At 31.2% G+C, this 15,960-nt stretch overlaps 2 long non-coding RNA genes across 2 annotated transcripts in view; both read left to right on the top strand.

The window, feature by feature from the left end:
• Nucleotides 1-681, top strand: part of LOC102654950 — a 34,391-nt gene extending 33,710 nt beyond the window's left edge. Inside the window, exon 3 of the long non-coding RNA XR_411089.3 lies at nt 319-681. This is a non-coding gene — a long non-coding RNA (uncharacterized LOC102654950). The remainder of the gene's footprint in view (nt 1-318) is intronic.
• An 11,470-nt stretch (nt 682-12,151) lies between these two features.
• LOC113219188 lies at nt 12,152-15,036 on the top strand. Its single transcript, XR_003305940.1, has 3 exons — nt 12,152-13,812; nt 13,994-14,072; nt 14,170-15,036. It is a non-coding gene; the product is annotated as an uncharacterized LOC113219188 (long non-coding RNA).
• Nucleotides 15,037-15,960: the final 924 nt, after the last annotated feature.

Genomic DNA, 15,960 nt, shown 5'->3' with positions numbered 1-15,960 from the left:
AACATAAATTTTACTTTTCAAATTTAAATAATTATTAATATATTTCATTCATAGATTCATAAAAAGTGGAACATTTTTGAAAAGTCTAGAGGTTTTAAAACAATCATATCGAATCATATTTTCAATAAAATATTTTCTTAACTTATATCGTATAGCTGTACAATAAATAAAAGAATCAAGATCAGTTTAATATGTGAAACGATTTAGAAAATAAAAAAATAGTTAATACGATTAATTTAAATTTATAATAAAAAATTGTATTATAATTATTATGATTATCATTGTGGAATATTTTTAAATTTTTTCGCATTGCAGTAGTGTATCTTCGCTTAGCAATCATTTCAAGGACGGAGAAAAAAGTAGACATTGGAGAAAGTAGAGAGAATCGATATGATTGCATCTGAAAGGAAAAAAATGAACGTTAATGCTCACAACAACGGCAAACCTGTGATTAGCACTACTCATGTGTGGCACATTCTTCAGCTACCGGTTAATTATCTTTCATTGTAACTCGCTCAATTTTTTTAAAACCGGTTCGAGTTGCCTCACTTCTCTGCCCACGATGCAAATTATCAACTCGAATAATATACATTTTCTTAAGTTACTTTATATCCTCGTTGGTATTATGACTTCGATATTAAAATATTTTTCTTTTTTTTTTTTTTTTTTTTTTTTCGTTAATACGATCTTTCATTTCCTCGATGGATAATAAGACAGCCTGTCATTTCGTATGACATTGGTCATATGTAACGGGTCACTTTGTATTGTTAATAATGTTTTTTTATCGAAAATTTACGAGCTTTTATAATTTTATATGCGAGATCAGATCGATTTAAATAAAATATATAATCATAATAATAAAAAAATAATAATGAATTAAATTTAAATGAACGAAGAACGAAGTGAAATAATTTTTTTCGATTCTATTCTATTATAGTCTACTTAAATTTCAAATAAATGACAATTTTGGAACTGTATTAATTATATTAATAATATATTCTATTTCTATATATATTTTTTTTATTTAAAAAACTTTTAAATAAACTTTCGTTTATTTTAAATTCGAAAGTTTCAGAAAAATTTAACTGTCAGGTTGTATAGTAGATAATAAAATATTTCTGAATATTCTCGGATTTATTTATCTTGAAAGCATTGGAATAACGAATAAAATTAAGTCAAAGATTTTTGTTGAAATATCAACTCTTATTTCGAATACTATAAAATATGAATGTTCGAAAACTAGTATAGATTGCATATTTATAAGTCTGTACAAGCTGGAAGTTATAAAAGTTAATAAGAAATGAAGTGTTATTTTAATATATTTTTTATAACCAAACCAAAATCCTTCTTTTAATAAGATACCTTTTTTGAATAAGAATATATATCGTTTATCAACAAAAAAAAAATAAATAAATAAATAAATAAATTTTCATAAATTTTTGTAAAATAATCTCGATAAATATGACCTTAAAATTATTTTTATTTATGTTAATCTTCGTAATCATTCAAAGGATGACGTTATCTTTTATCCCACTCTATCTAAAGATAAATCATTCAAGAAATATCTAGAATTAGCATCGGTTGCGAAATTGATGGAATAATATTTACCGTGAAAAAGAAAAGTCTTGGAATACGCGTAGAAAGCAACTCTTCTACTCGTGAAGAATATATAGTAATAATAAGAACAAACTAACGATTACGAAAATTAAATAAAGGAGATTTTTCTTGATTTCTTACGAGGCTACGATGTTAAAATTATCCAATGTAGCCAATATACGTAAAATACAATTGTGAAGTCGCAAAGTTAACGGAGAATACGATATTGTAAAAAATAAATTTAAATAGAAAAAAAAAGAATGTAAATGGAATAAAGATGTATCATTCATAGCAATGATATTATTTTTTTAACGAGACATGTAAATAAACGAAGAATAAATTATTTTAATACGATTGATAATAATAACAATAAAATGTAATCACGTGTTTGCAATAAAATGGAATAATTTAACGAGATAAAAATTGAAAATCGATGATTCAAATTCTTGAAAAATATCGAAAAATATCTATTATCTTTTTTATCGTCATAGAAGATTCGCATCACCTGATTATAAAAATACGAAGTATATTACGAGTATAAAATAGAGATGGCAAATTTAAATCTTTCGTATTTAACATATAAATCGAATTTTTTATCATTTCGATAAAGTAAGAAACGGCTATGCCATGCTACAACCGAATTATTATGCTCGCATAAATTTAGGGTTAGTCTGGCTTTTTCGGGTTTAAAGAATTAAACGCCACGTTTCTCGTCGAGTTTACATGGCCGTCCGCTTTTTTTAAACCTCGATCCAAAACTATAATATCCGATATTTGGATTTCTAGCAGCGCTACAAAAAATCTCCATCTAACAATCCCCTTCCACGATCTCGTCTGGCTTTTCTGGAATAATAACAACCAATTTCCAGGTACACCTATGATATTATCAAACGAGTACGAGTTACCTTTAAAGAAATAATCTTGGATTATCAAAACACACAAACGTGGATATGCAAAAATATCGGTTGGAATTTTAATTTAATTTTATATTAGATATACCGAGATAAATATAGAATATCAAATATCAATTCTTGTACAAAGTTTTTGGATATTAAATTCTTATAAAGTTTCTACTCGAAAACTTCGATAAAAAAAAAGATTGTAACTTTTATTTGCATAATTTATCGTAAAACATTACAAGAAAATTAAAATCTTAAATTTAGAATGAAAGAAGATATAAGATATAAAGTATAGAAAAGTTATAGACTGCGATAAAAAGATGAAATTTTTTACTAATTGGCAACATTCTAGCATAGTGATATAGCATAGATTCGATTAAGTATCGAAGAAGTGAGAAAACTAGTAGTGGATATATAGGGAAATAATAACGCGCAACAAGGTGATTTGAAGTTAAAGTAATCAGGAGTTGAGGAAACAAGTATGCGTGATCGAGGCCATCAAAATACGTGATGCGATAAGTATAACGTACAGAATACTTTTAATAACTCGTATATTTTTTAAACAATGATTATAACGTATATAGTAATTAATATATAGTTTGGTTGCGATAGAATTTTAAAAATTGCTTAATTATTATCTATACTATTGACTTTTTTTTTCATGTTATTTACGCAAAATATAAAATAATATTTTTCAACTAGAAATTTCCGCAAAATTAAAGAGAAATAAACAATATAATTACGATAATTATTTCGATAATTAGCTTATGAAAGTATAAATTGAATATACTTGATTCGATAAAAAAAGAAATTATTAAATCATTTTCAATTTAAAATTAACGCATAATTATTTCAAAATGTATTGAAGTTGAAATTATTCCCTCGGCCGAGAAGAGAAATGAACTTGTATCATTCCGATTGTTAATAACATGAAATTTATTTTTAACGTAGAAAAAAAAAAGAAGAAAAAGAGGGAGAAATTAGATCGAGACCATTAAAAAGTCATGAAACGTCGAATCAAAATTCCATGACCCGTGACCACGAAACCCTTTTAATTCGATGTTTTTATACATCGATAAAACTTAACATGATAATAATAACAGCTTTTGCAACGACACAAGCGTTTAAAACAGTTGTAGAAAGAGAGAGAGAGAGAGAGAGAGAGAGAAAAAAACTGAAATCGCCTGAAATTGCACGAACAAAAAAGATTAAAACGAGATCAAATTAATTTGGCGAATAATGTACTAATTAAAAGGTTCCTGTATATATATATGTATATATATATATATATGTATATATATACAACCGAGACCTATCGTCTCCGTTCCATAAGTTAGCACGAAGTAGAATAAGGTAATCCCTGGTATCCTATCAAGCTCTCCGAGTAATTACAGTAATTATAACATCATGGAAAAGCGAAGAAACGAGACCCATATGTGTATACCGTGTATACGTGGTTACACGGTGAAAGAGTAAGGTGGCCTCGAACGAGCACGACGAGCGTTAACGGTTGAGAACACTGTTCGGTCAGGGAGAAGTCACGAAACGCAAAAGGAAGGCGAGAGGTAAGGTAAAAGAGTTTTGTTTGGGTAGAAGAGGAAAAAAAGGAAACGGGTTCGGAAGCCACGCAGACCCGGCCAACCTCCTCCTGTTCTTTGTTGAATTTTCGTCCACGAGTTTGTGCAGCAATTACCAGATGCGGCGCGTTTCATCGAAAAATGATCATCGCTCTCTGAGATAGCTGTCGATCACGATTCCGAACGTGATATTCTCTCCTTTTCGAATCGGGGAAAAAAAAAAAAAAAAAAGAAATTAGAAACCCGAGTCGAGATTTCATCACTCGAGAATCGTCTCGAGTATCTATCTCCGATTTTTGTTTCGAAATTTCTTTGAAAAATACAAATTTCGAGGAGAGGGAGAGGAAGACGTGCGAGAAGACGTGGAACAGCCATGATCGAAAGGAAGGAAAATCCGGTGGATCGTTATTTTTGCCACTCCGTCTTACCTCTCTGTTCGGTTGACAGGTTCTGCTTTCCGCTTTTTGCTTTCTGACCTGCTAAAACAAATCCCCCCAGACCTCTATCCGGGGTCGCACTCTTATCCGAGTCCGGACCTATCTTTGTCCAAGACTCGACGATACCCCACCGTGTTGTCTTAGCCTCTCCCGCCATTCCAATCGACTACGGAGCCTGCATTTGCATTTGAAAATATATGGCGTGTTGCGTTCCACCAACCCGGAGGCGAATATGCAATGTTACGTGCGAATTCTAGTTTGCAGCAAAGATCTATTACAGCGGAGTATACTTGAGATTTATCGTATAGTAGTGGAACATCGCTTATCTCCACCTTAACAGGATAAACGGTTTGTATTATTGAAGAGAGAAAGAGAGAGAGAGAGAGAGATTTGTAACGATTTTAAACCAGTTAAAAAAGTTACTTGTAAAATTATTATTTTGACTTGACGTTAAAAAAAATTCTTGTTGGATTTTTAAAATTTCCATCCTGGCCTCGATTAACATCAAAGTGTCATAGATTTTATTAATTTTGTAATTGATTTATTGATTTATTTGTTATTTTATTAATCAAAAATGTCGTTCATCCTTGAATACAAGAACGGATTTATATTTTTATTTCGCACAAAATGCTTCAAAATAGAAGCAATCACTCCCTTTTTAGATGTCTGCATCTAATTCATTTTTTTTTTTTAGCTTACGTGCAACAATTCAACAACTGTCAAAAATGAATCTATCGAATTTGTACTCGTATACTCTTTTTCATCTTATTATTATCGATATTGTTGTTAACGAGTGATTTTTTTAGACGTTATAAATATGAAACGCGGTGTCAAAAGAAACGGAAGATCGATGAGCGCAATTGACAAGTTAATTGACGCGCATAAAAGAAGCGAAGAGCAAAAAACAAGAATTTTGTCGTAAAATTTTAATGGAACTCTCGGTTGTATCTTTATAGAACTTTTACTTTCCCATAAACGTGTTCAAGACAACTTAGTTTAAGCTAGATACGTACGTAAGCGCATATGTCTATTATGTTCACTTGGCATATTCATCGAGAGATTGTTATTGGATACCAGGTGCATTAGACTTGAATGAATACATTCGCATCTCGCTTCGACGGATGATAGAAATAATAGCGAATCATCTCTTATCAACTTTAATTTTCTTTTCTCCTTTTTTTTTAAAGCCATGGAAATTTTCAATTATCTTTATTCTTTTTAAATCGATGTAAAATTGTATAATTTTCTTCATTTCATTGTATATGATAGAAAAATCATAATTGGCTCGAGATCGATGTTAAGAAATTTTAAATGTTAAATGTTAAAATGAGAAAAATTTTAGTGAGCCATCTTTTATCATATTTTATATTTTTCTAATACGAGCAAATAAACAAATTCAAGCAAAGTAAAATTAAACGACAACAAATTAAACGAGTAAGCATCTATTTAGTCTGGAAATATAGATTAAAATGAAGCGAATAGAAAATATAATATTTTTGTTTCATCTTTGATTAATCTTACAAATGCAATAATACATAATGCATAAAAAAAATGTGTCGAATAAAATTTACCATACACGTGGATATTGTTATGTCTTACTATTACATTGTTCGTCATGCATACGCGAAAGAAGATTATATAAATTTTAATTGTACGCATTCACGGAATTAATGCAGCATTAATACTGCATGAGGTAGTCGAAATTGTAAACGAAAACGAAGATTTCCCCTTTGGTAAAGATATTCGAGTCACGTATTAATGGCCGTTCACGAATCATTCATCGATCGATCGTTTTCGATAGTTTTTTCTTCGTGGAAACGTATTATTCAAACCTTTCATTAGTCTAATCATTTCGATGATAATATATCGTTGGGATAAAATTATATATTAAATAGGATGAAAATAGCAAATGATATATCAATTACCAATAATAATTGCTTTATAATTGTATTTTATTGCAATAAAATATAAGGTAACGAGCAATATAGGAAAAATAAAGGAAACATGCACAAAGGAAGACATTCATAGGTTTTAATATAATAAGAAGATTTAAAAATTAAATAGATATTAGGTGAGTAAAAAGTACAAGAAATGAAAATTTAAAAGATAAATATCGATGTAAATATTGAAACAAAGAATTTCGCTATTTCAGATTTCGAAGAGAAAAGAATCTTTCGCGTTCCAGAAAATTTTTCAATTACAAGTAAACAAATTAAAAATAAACAAATCAGAAAAAAAACAAACTATGAATAACAGCCAATTTAAAATCTAGACTGAAATATTATTAATAAAATACAACGATGAACGGATCCAATTAAATTTATAAATAGTCGATAATAAGAAGAATTTGTATACAATGTGTTCCACAAAGGTTCATGCGATTTAAATCACGTAGTTAAGGAGGAGTCTTGGAGGCAGAAGTTGTTTATAAATGAGACAACAGAGATCCGTCTTCGTAACATTAATCTACAAATCCTCAATGACAACAATGACGATACACGATTTAACGTCTGAGGAACAATGGGAGAAGAATAAATAATTTTTCGATAAATCGAACAAAACAAAGAGGAGAATAGAATAGAAGTTTTCTATACTAATTTCTGTGATGCAGGAAGTAGCAGTTATTCGACGAGTAGATTGAAAAACGTCGTTGTGTCGTTATGTCGTCTGTGTCGACTTGCGATAAATTCGATTCCATGCTTCTCTATGACGAACGTTCCCGTAGAATATAATCGATGAGAAGAATATTGCGTTACGCAACAAGCGAGGCATGCTCGAGCGGGCCGTTCTTCTTTGCTTCCAACGAAGCCGGAACGTTATGAAACCCGTAAAAGCGCAAAATCTCATCTTATTGCCCTAACTTATTCTTTAAAGTATACGTTCGCCGTGGCCACGCGATAAGTGCGCTCCACTCCTCCCGATGCAGGAGCCACGTCTCGAGAACCCAGAAGAAAATCATTTCTCAAGCTTTTCTTTTCTTCCTTCTTCTTCTCCTTCTTCTTCTTCTTTTATTTTTCTTTTCTTTTTTGACTGCGTGCAGCGTGCTCCGCACTTGTGTTCCTCAGCATGGGGTCGGTAAAAATGTAAGAGCCTCTACTGCACACTCTCTGCGTCTCGTGTAGATTGCATTTCTCAGTGAAATACGCTTTCAAGTATCAAAGATCTGTCTGGTTATTAATGATTCTTAATCGTGGAATACTTTGAGCTGATAATCATCGTTATTCGTTATAATTTAAGATATTGTATTATGATAATTAAGATTTTGAATACATCGTTCGATACGAGGTAATAAAATTAGAATAAAACGAGAGAAGAAGTTGAAAGATGGATACACGAGATGCGTGACAAATTTGATCGAGAATTTAATTTTGAGAGGAAATAAAATAATTGATCTTGAAATTTCAGATATCTAATCATGTGCCAAGATTCTCTCACTGTTCACACGCTGAGAATTCGAAACAATGTAAGTATAATAAAAGTATATTTTTTTATTCATCCGAGTGACGAGTAATTTAGAAGATTGGACGGAAAGATTAAAATGGTATAGCGCGTATTATAGTCACGTTAATCCTTTACAATGGGATCATATGTCTGAATGGATCCCAATGGTGACGGAAAAAATGATGACAATCCAACAGTCTTGATAAAAGTTAGGTTGGATTGTATTGTGCTGTCAGTTTCGTAAGATTTAAAAGGAATAATTGTACTATAAATATTTTAACGGAGAAAGGAATAGGAAGATATTTCACAATCGTTCGCTTACTATCGATTCGTTTGACAATATTTTTTAACATAATTACGTATCGACGTTTTTATTTTTTTATTACCATATTTTTTCTCTTCTTTTAAATATTATTATCATAATATTTTTTTTTAATCGTTTCTTTACATCTTCATCTTACCATTATTACCATTATTCTTGTGTTTTTAATCACTGAAAGAAATAACTGTTTATTTTCCATTGTTCAATTAACGATTAATCTCTTAATCATATTTCTGTTAATACGATTTTGACTGTATAAAATTATTAATTTAAGGAATTAACACGATGTGCTTTAAACGCTACGTATATCGTGCAATATACATTATTCAATTTGCATCGATGCGAAGACTTTTGTAAATAATCCGTCTGCCATTTTATTACAGGCACTGACAATAGGTCAAAATTGAACGTACATACTCGAAAACGTATCACTTTTCACCGTGTTCCCGAAGAACGACGCGAGGATAAAAAGAAGAACAAGAGCTTCCCTTGAAATTATAAACTGGAACGGGATTGCGAGATGTTTGCTTAGCTTGCTATCTCGTGCCAAGGATAAAACTGGAATTCCTTCCTATTTCTTCTTTTTTAATTCGTTACAAACGATACAAGAAGCGGTATTACAGGCTTTGCAGATGTAACTCCTGCGTCAAAAATAATTCGCTGCCGTTTACAGGATTAAAATAATTAATTAACTAACAACAGATCCTAAATAATTACGTGATTAAAATTATTTTGTCAAAAGTTCACGATCGACAAACGACTTGATATTTTACTTTAGCCAACGATACAACGATTCAGTTCAAAATAATAATTTGATAATAATTTGAATTTGATGAAGCTGATGAGGATTAGGATGAATGAAAAATAAGATTATCTTTAAACGTACATTTTCAGCATATTGCAACGTACAGTCTCGAGAGACAGGATTACGTAAAAGCAAATCCATTTCAATTTCAACCGATTTACCGATCAGGAGATTACCGATCGAATCAGCTTTCTAGATTGGCAGATTCGATCTGAAATTGAAGCGACGCGCAAACATTTCAAGATTAACTGAAATCTAAAAATACGATTTTTTATCGTAATAATAATAATAATAATAATCTAAAATCATAATGTTACCTTTTTTTTTTTTTTCTATAAATATTTATCGAAAGAAACAAGCATAAAATCGATCTATGAATATTACTTTTTCTACTTGAATCTTTTAATCACGTATCCTTGCGAAAAAAAAAAAAAAAAAAAGAAAAAAAAAACAATCGTGAGATTAAAGAAACGGAATTTCCCTCGTGGTATTCGCAAAGATCATTAGTACTGTGTAAGGAGAATAGCGGAAGTGCGAGAGAAGAAGGCAAGGAAAGGATGAGAAAGAATAGACGAATTCTAGTCGATTGTTCCCGTTGAATGGGGCACCTTGCTTGCTCTTGCACCGGTCTCCTCTCCTTGTGGCTGCAGGTGAGCTCGAAATTTCGACGACAATGAACCGGAATAACGACTTTCCAAAGGGTCTGTACAATACCTACAATAGGGAATACCTTCTAAAACGTCCCGTCATTGTCAATTTTCCATAAGGACAATCGAGCCTTTCGTGAAAAGATAATAATCCGACGACCACGAGTCTCGTGTTGCCCTCGTATTTTAAGAGAGTGACATTTGATTTCATCAATTTTTCTCCCCCTCCTCTCCCTCTTCTATCCTAGAAGGACAAGTGAATATTTGTCTTTACTGATACTTATTTTTTTTTTAATTTATCCATGGATTAAATCATAGCAAAATTTAATATTTCTTCGCTCTTTCCAGACATTTTGAAATATTTTCATTGATTGGAAATTTAAAAAAAAAAAAGGAAGAAAAAGAATATTTTAAGAAAATATCTGGAAATAATTTTATAAAGGAATTATAAAACGAGTTGAAGGTAATGTGATACAACACGAATATTTAACATTTCGAAATATTCACGGTGTTTCGCGTGAATCAGTTATTATTGAATAGATTATGGCCATTTTTGTTTCAGTTTAATAAACCATTCATCGATTCTTCGTCACATTTTTTCCCCCCATCTTTTTTCTTTGTTATCATAATGTTTCTCGTTAAAATATACACGAAAATTTCACGTGCAACGTAAGATCAACGTGTAATTGCGAACATTGCTAAGTTTTTATAACATATCCTCGAAATAAGATTTTTTTTCACCGATTCAAGAAAAGAAATCGAACGTTTAAAGATTTATTGCGTATATCGACAATAGGCATAATTTGTCAAATCGCAGAAATTAACGATCGTCCAAATGAATAAAAAGAAAATGAAAAAAAGGGGGGGAGGGGAAAAAAAGGATGGATGGATCGAAAGAGAAAGCTCGTATTTGAATAAGCCGAACTTCATTTTATGAAAAAAGGAAAAGAAAGAAATACGGTGTCGCAATACGGTACGTTCGAAGCCGAGTTCCATACGTTAAACGAAGAATGATGGCGAATCGTGGCGATCGTGAAGCGAAATGGCAAAGGTTGGCATTAAGTACTTTGGTCGATCGAAAAAAAAAAAAAAAAGAAAAGAAAAAAAAGAAGGATGGAAGAATATAGGATTTGAAATAATTGAACGTTGCCGATAAATTAAAATAGTCATCGTATCTAAAGAGATAATCTTAATTCCATTCATTTACACGAGATGTACGCTTTTGCCAAGTCACCTTAGGGATGTAGAAGAATGCATTTCGACAATAGGCAAGAAACCATGGATCATATTTGGCGCATGCTGGTCGATCGCAGCAATAATCGACGTACACGAAAATGATAGAATGAAAAAGATGGCGCATCCATAATCTTCCGCCTTCTGCTCGAAACTCATTAAAGATATACACGTACCTGTCCATGTTTATGCAGCCATGTAACAAGGAACGAGAACAACGTTCCTATATGTATTTCTACGTCGTTTTACGTGGCCAATGGACAAAATACAACTTTTCAATTTTCTACAGAAATATATTATTATACGATATTCTTTATCTTGTTTCAATCTTTTGTCATCTTTAACGGATTTGTACATATATTAATTATGTATGAAATACAAAAAATAGAAATAGAGATATTTTTCAAAAAAAAGAACTGAATCTCTACAATATCTTAATAATATACCGGAGGAACACGTTTTTTTGAAGAATCGATTATGGAAATGAAAAGAAATTTGAAGTTTGCGTTAGACGAAGCGAGAGGGAGATAGAGCGAGACAAGTTAATCTCCGTCGCGCCACGCAGCGGCGAGATCGCATTTATGATTATGGAAAAATTTAAATTTTACGAAAACGGATACACACCGCATCGCCATCGCCATCATCATCTCGATTAAGCGACTTCGAGTGTAAAAGCAAGGACGTCGAAACGGTCAATCGGGTGAGTATACTTATACTTACGTGGTCGATTGTACACTTAAATGCACGGATTTACGGGTGTTGAACACCGAACACCGGAAATCCTTGACTAGTGTTGACGCGTGCATCGAGATGATTGCACTAAATACAAGCATAATTGTATTGTTACGCGTATCCATGTGAAGTATAAACTGTTTAATATGCGTATACTTGGAGCAAGGTTGAATCATTTTGTACGAATTTTGATCGAAACGGTAGTTTTATATCGAATTATTTTTCAATCGTGTTACGTAGGTGGACGTATAGATATAGCGGAAACAATAATTTTTATCTTGTACAACTCGATGTTGAGCAGGGATTTAATATTTTAATTCGATTTAAAATCTGGTTAAAGGAAATAAAATAATTTCGCCTTATTTTTGCACATTTTTCTTGTATCGTTTCTTAGTTTTTATATAGATATTTAGTATTACTTTTAATATTAATTAATATTAATTTTGCTGTATTATTCATGAACACACATACTTTTGTTTAACACGATAATATATATTTATCAATCAAGGTTATAAACAATCACCACTGATTGTCATTGATAGTTAAGATCATTTAAAAATGACGAATGATGATTGCGATCGTATAATTAGCCTTCAAGGCTATTCAAAAGCCATAAGATCATCGAGATCGTGTAATTGGTATCCAAAGTCATTCGAAAATCATAGGCATCATCGTGACATTAAGATTTATAATCATTTGAGAAATTATGATGCATGTTTTTTTTAATATTCATGGCCATCTTGACTATCAAAACTATTCAAAGGTTATGTGAGCTATCGAAAACGTGTTCATTAACAATCTTACGTATATTACAATAAATATCATCGAAAATAGTCATCAAAGTTGTGTTATTACGCGTTAAAATATTTAATGGGATATATAAATATTAAAAATAATCAAACTCGTATCGCTAATAGCCAAAGCAAAGACAATTTTATCATCGAAATTTTTTAAAATACGTACAAATAACTCTGTGGATGATGATTGATTAATAATTTTGAACAATTTAAAAGACTCTGGTTTGAGGATTGTTGGAAAAATTGTTCAAAGATGATCTTGCAAAAGAATACGTGCATAGTCAGCACACGTTTATATATATATATATATATAAGAGGTGGAGGATATGATAAGAAATTATCATTCGGAGGCACGAACGACGAGCCCACACAACTATTCAGATTTCTTTATCATCCCTTAACTCGATACACGCTTGTCACGAACACCGACACGGATGAGAAATTTTTAAATATAATACGAAGAATAAAATAATAACATGCGAATCCAGTAGAGTGATTACATTATATTATTCAAACGAAAAACATTGGTGTATATGTATGATATATGCTTCGTTTACCTCCGTATTATTACGTACATTTATGAATACATTACGTGTGTAACTTGCGCGAAAAATTAAATTATATTTAATTTTTCGTTATAAATTATTAATACGTTCAATCGTAATTTTACTTTGTAAATTAATCTCGATACAAGGTTACGCGATAATCGATAGAATAATATTTTATTTCTATGTGAAAATTCATTTGTTCGAACGAAGATCGTTCTTTACGATCTTATTTAATTTCTCGATTAAGAGGATTCTTCGTCAATGGTCGTTCGAATTTATGGGAAATATTGTTTGCGTAAAATATAGGTACAGGAGCGTAAGAAAAATGGAGTTGAAAAGCGGATCGAGGCCGAGTTATAGATGTTGGTGGCGGTGGCGGTTGCGGCCGTGGGCATCGTTTTTGCGCGGGAAAGGTATTTTCGTTCGGCGGATCCGCTTTGTTGGTCCGCGCGTTAAAATATCTTTGTACGTTAGAAAGTGTTTGCGGCCGGGAGATATTTTAGGAGGCGAAAACGTTTCCACGGTGAGGTGAGGTCAACGGTGTCGCAGCGTAAAGAAGGAAACTACGAGTGATAAAAAGGTCGTAATGCGTGTTAAGTGCGGAATTTCTGATACGATAATAAACAACCGACAACGAAATTCGCAATCGTTCTCTGTGTGCACACCGCTTGACGGATGCGATGTAAAGTGAAAATAATTACCGGCTACGGATTGAAAATAAAATACCGAGATGAAATAAAAGCATTTCTCCGTTTCTCTGCAAACTATGCACATATGAGTAAGTAAAGGGAGGGATTACCTTTATAAATTTTTTTCAAATTTCTTCCCGATTTTTCTTCCAAAAAATGATCTTGATCTTTTCTCTTCTCTTTGTTGTTAATACAAGTTAATCTTAATATGCTTATCCTCAATAAATGATAATAAAGTAGCGCAAGAATATAACTTGTTCTTATTCATAGATGATGAGAATGATTACGTGCAAGTGACAGCAGACTCATTCATGTACAGTCTGTGTATATGAAAATAAAAAAAAAAATGGTAAGAAACCAGGATTTATCTATGTTAATAAAAAAACACGGGAAGAACAATTTTACTCGCGTTGCTTTTACTTTTATTTTTATTCTTTTTGGACAAGGTGAAGAAATCAATGGAAATAGTAAATAATGGACCAGATGTGAAGAACGAGTGTGGAGAGGCTGGCAGCGCGGATGAGTAAACGCGAACAACACGTGGACTAAGAACGAGATCCGTGATAAATGGAAATGCTAGGATAGAATTCAAGGATAACGCCATAAATCTCACTTTCTCAATTTTTTCGCAACTTCGCGTTTTCTTTCTCCGTTATTTATTTGTTATATCGAGGGAGAAAAGTACGTACAAGTGAATTGTAAGGGAAGACGAGATTTCGATTTCTTTATCTTGGAATATGCGAAAATCTTGTACACAGCTGTCCTCGACCGAGTCTTCGAAATGATCGAAAACAAGCCGCACACAGCACAGATGTGCGATCGCAAACTGAAATGCACGTGGAAAAATAAAGTATGACTCATACTCGATATTCAAACGTGGATCGTGCAAAACGAATAATGCCACGTACGAAAACTTTTACCACGTTCAGATTTCAACCAAATACTTTGTAAATAATCACTTGCGTCAATCTGCTCGAGATTTTAGATTACACGCTATTAGCGTGGTAAATCAAAAAGATGTTGTTGTTGTTGTGGAAGATAAATTTAAAGCTAACTTTATATGAGACAAAAAGCAGAAAGAAGATAAATCCGTTTGTAACAACTTTAAGCAAATTAAACCAAATTTTTGTTTTAAGTGCATCACTTGACGTACGAGTCTCATAACTCGAAAAAGTGTCAAAAGATTGGATCTTTCTCTTGCAAGCTTTTTATGATTGTTATGCCCATCGAGTATATTATATCGTTAAAAAAAAATAGAGAAAAATAGTAATAAATTGCAAATAATAAATTATTCGATTCAAACTTATTCTGGTATACCGCAAAAATTATTATATTTCATTTTCGTATTAAAATTTTCTTTTTTACCTATAATATATTTTTATCCAATATGATTAAACATATTGAGAAAAATCAAAATTATCGAAATAATTAGATATGATTCTATAATAAATATATACATTATATAATAATATTGTAATGTTATAAATTATTGTATCACTAACGTATAATTATTATAATATCCAAAAATAATTTCAATTAAAAAATTATTGCATATCTAATTCCGATTTTTTTCTGTCCCAATATATATTAAAATCTTCATAAATATGTAAATTAATATCGTTAATGATGATAATTTAGAATAAATATAGCCTATAAAATTAAATTTTATTATAAAATGTCAAAGCTTGTTTAATCCTTTAATCTTTTAAAAGAAAAAGCACATTTTCGATTCGCTCGATTACTGAAATTTTCTTCAATTTAGAGTTCTGAATGAAACTTACTATTAAAATAATATATATTCACTATAGTATAAATATTTACTTGATATTTTACTCGAAATTTATTCGCCTTCATCGAAGATAAGAATATTATTTTATTCGCAACGTTACTTCAATTATTATCCTTTTCATTCCGTTAAACCATATACCATTTTATCCTGAACATATACAAAAATTAATTCATGAAATTTTTTTTCCAGTATCTCAATCTTCTTCGTTATTACTATAAATATTATAGCGTAATATATAGAAGCGTAACGGAAATAAATTGTTTCGTATATTTTTAAAAGCAATCGCGTTATCTTTGTATAAAATAAGATTCAAAGAATCGAATTTTAGTTCCGTGCAAAATATGTGACGCAGGATCCTAAAAATATTGAATTTTCGAGGCAGGCGCATGAACATCCCGTTGTCATACGTTGCGTTTAAAAGCAATAACGTAATTCGGTGAAGAAAAAT

The sequence above is a fragment of the Apis mellifera genome, linkage group LG13 (assembly GCF_003254395.2).
Source record: "Apis mellifera strain DH4 linkage group LG13, Amel_HAv3.1, whole genome shotgun sequence".
Lineage (NCBI taxonomy): Eukaryota > Metazoa > Arthropoda > Insecta > Hymenoptera > Apidae > Apis > Apis mellifera.
This window is presented reverse-complemented; position numbering and strand designations above follow the sequence as displayed.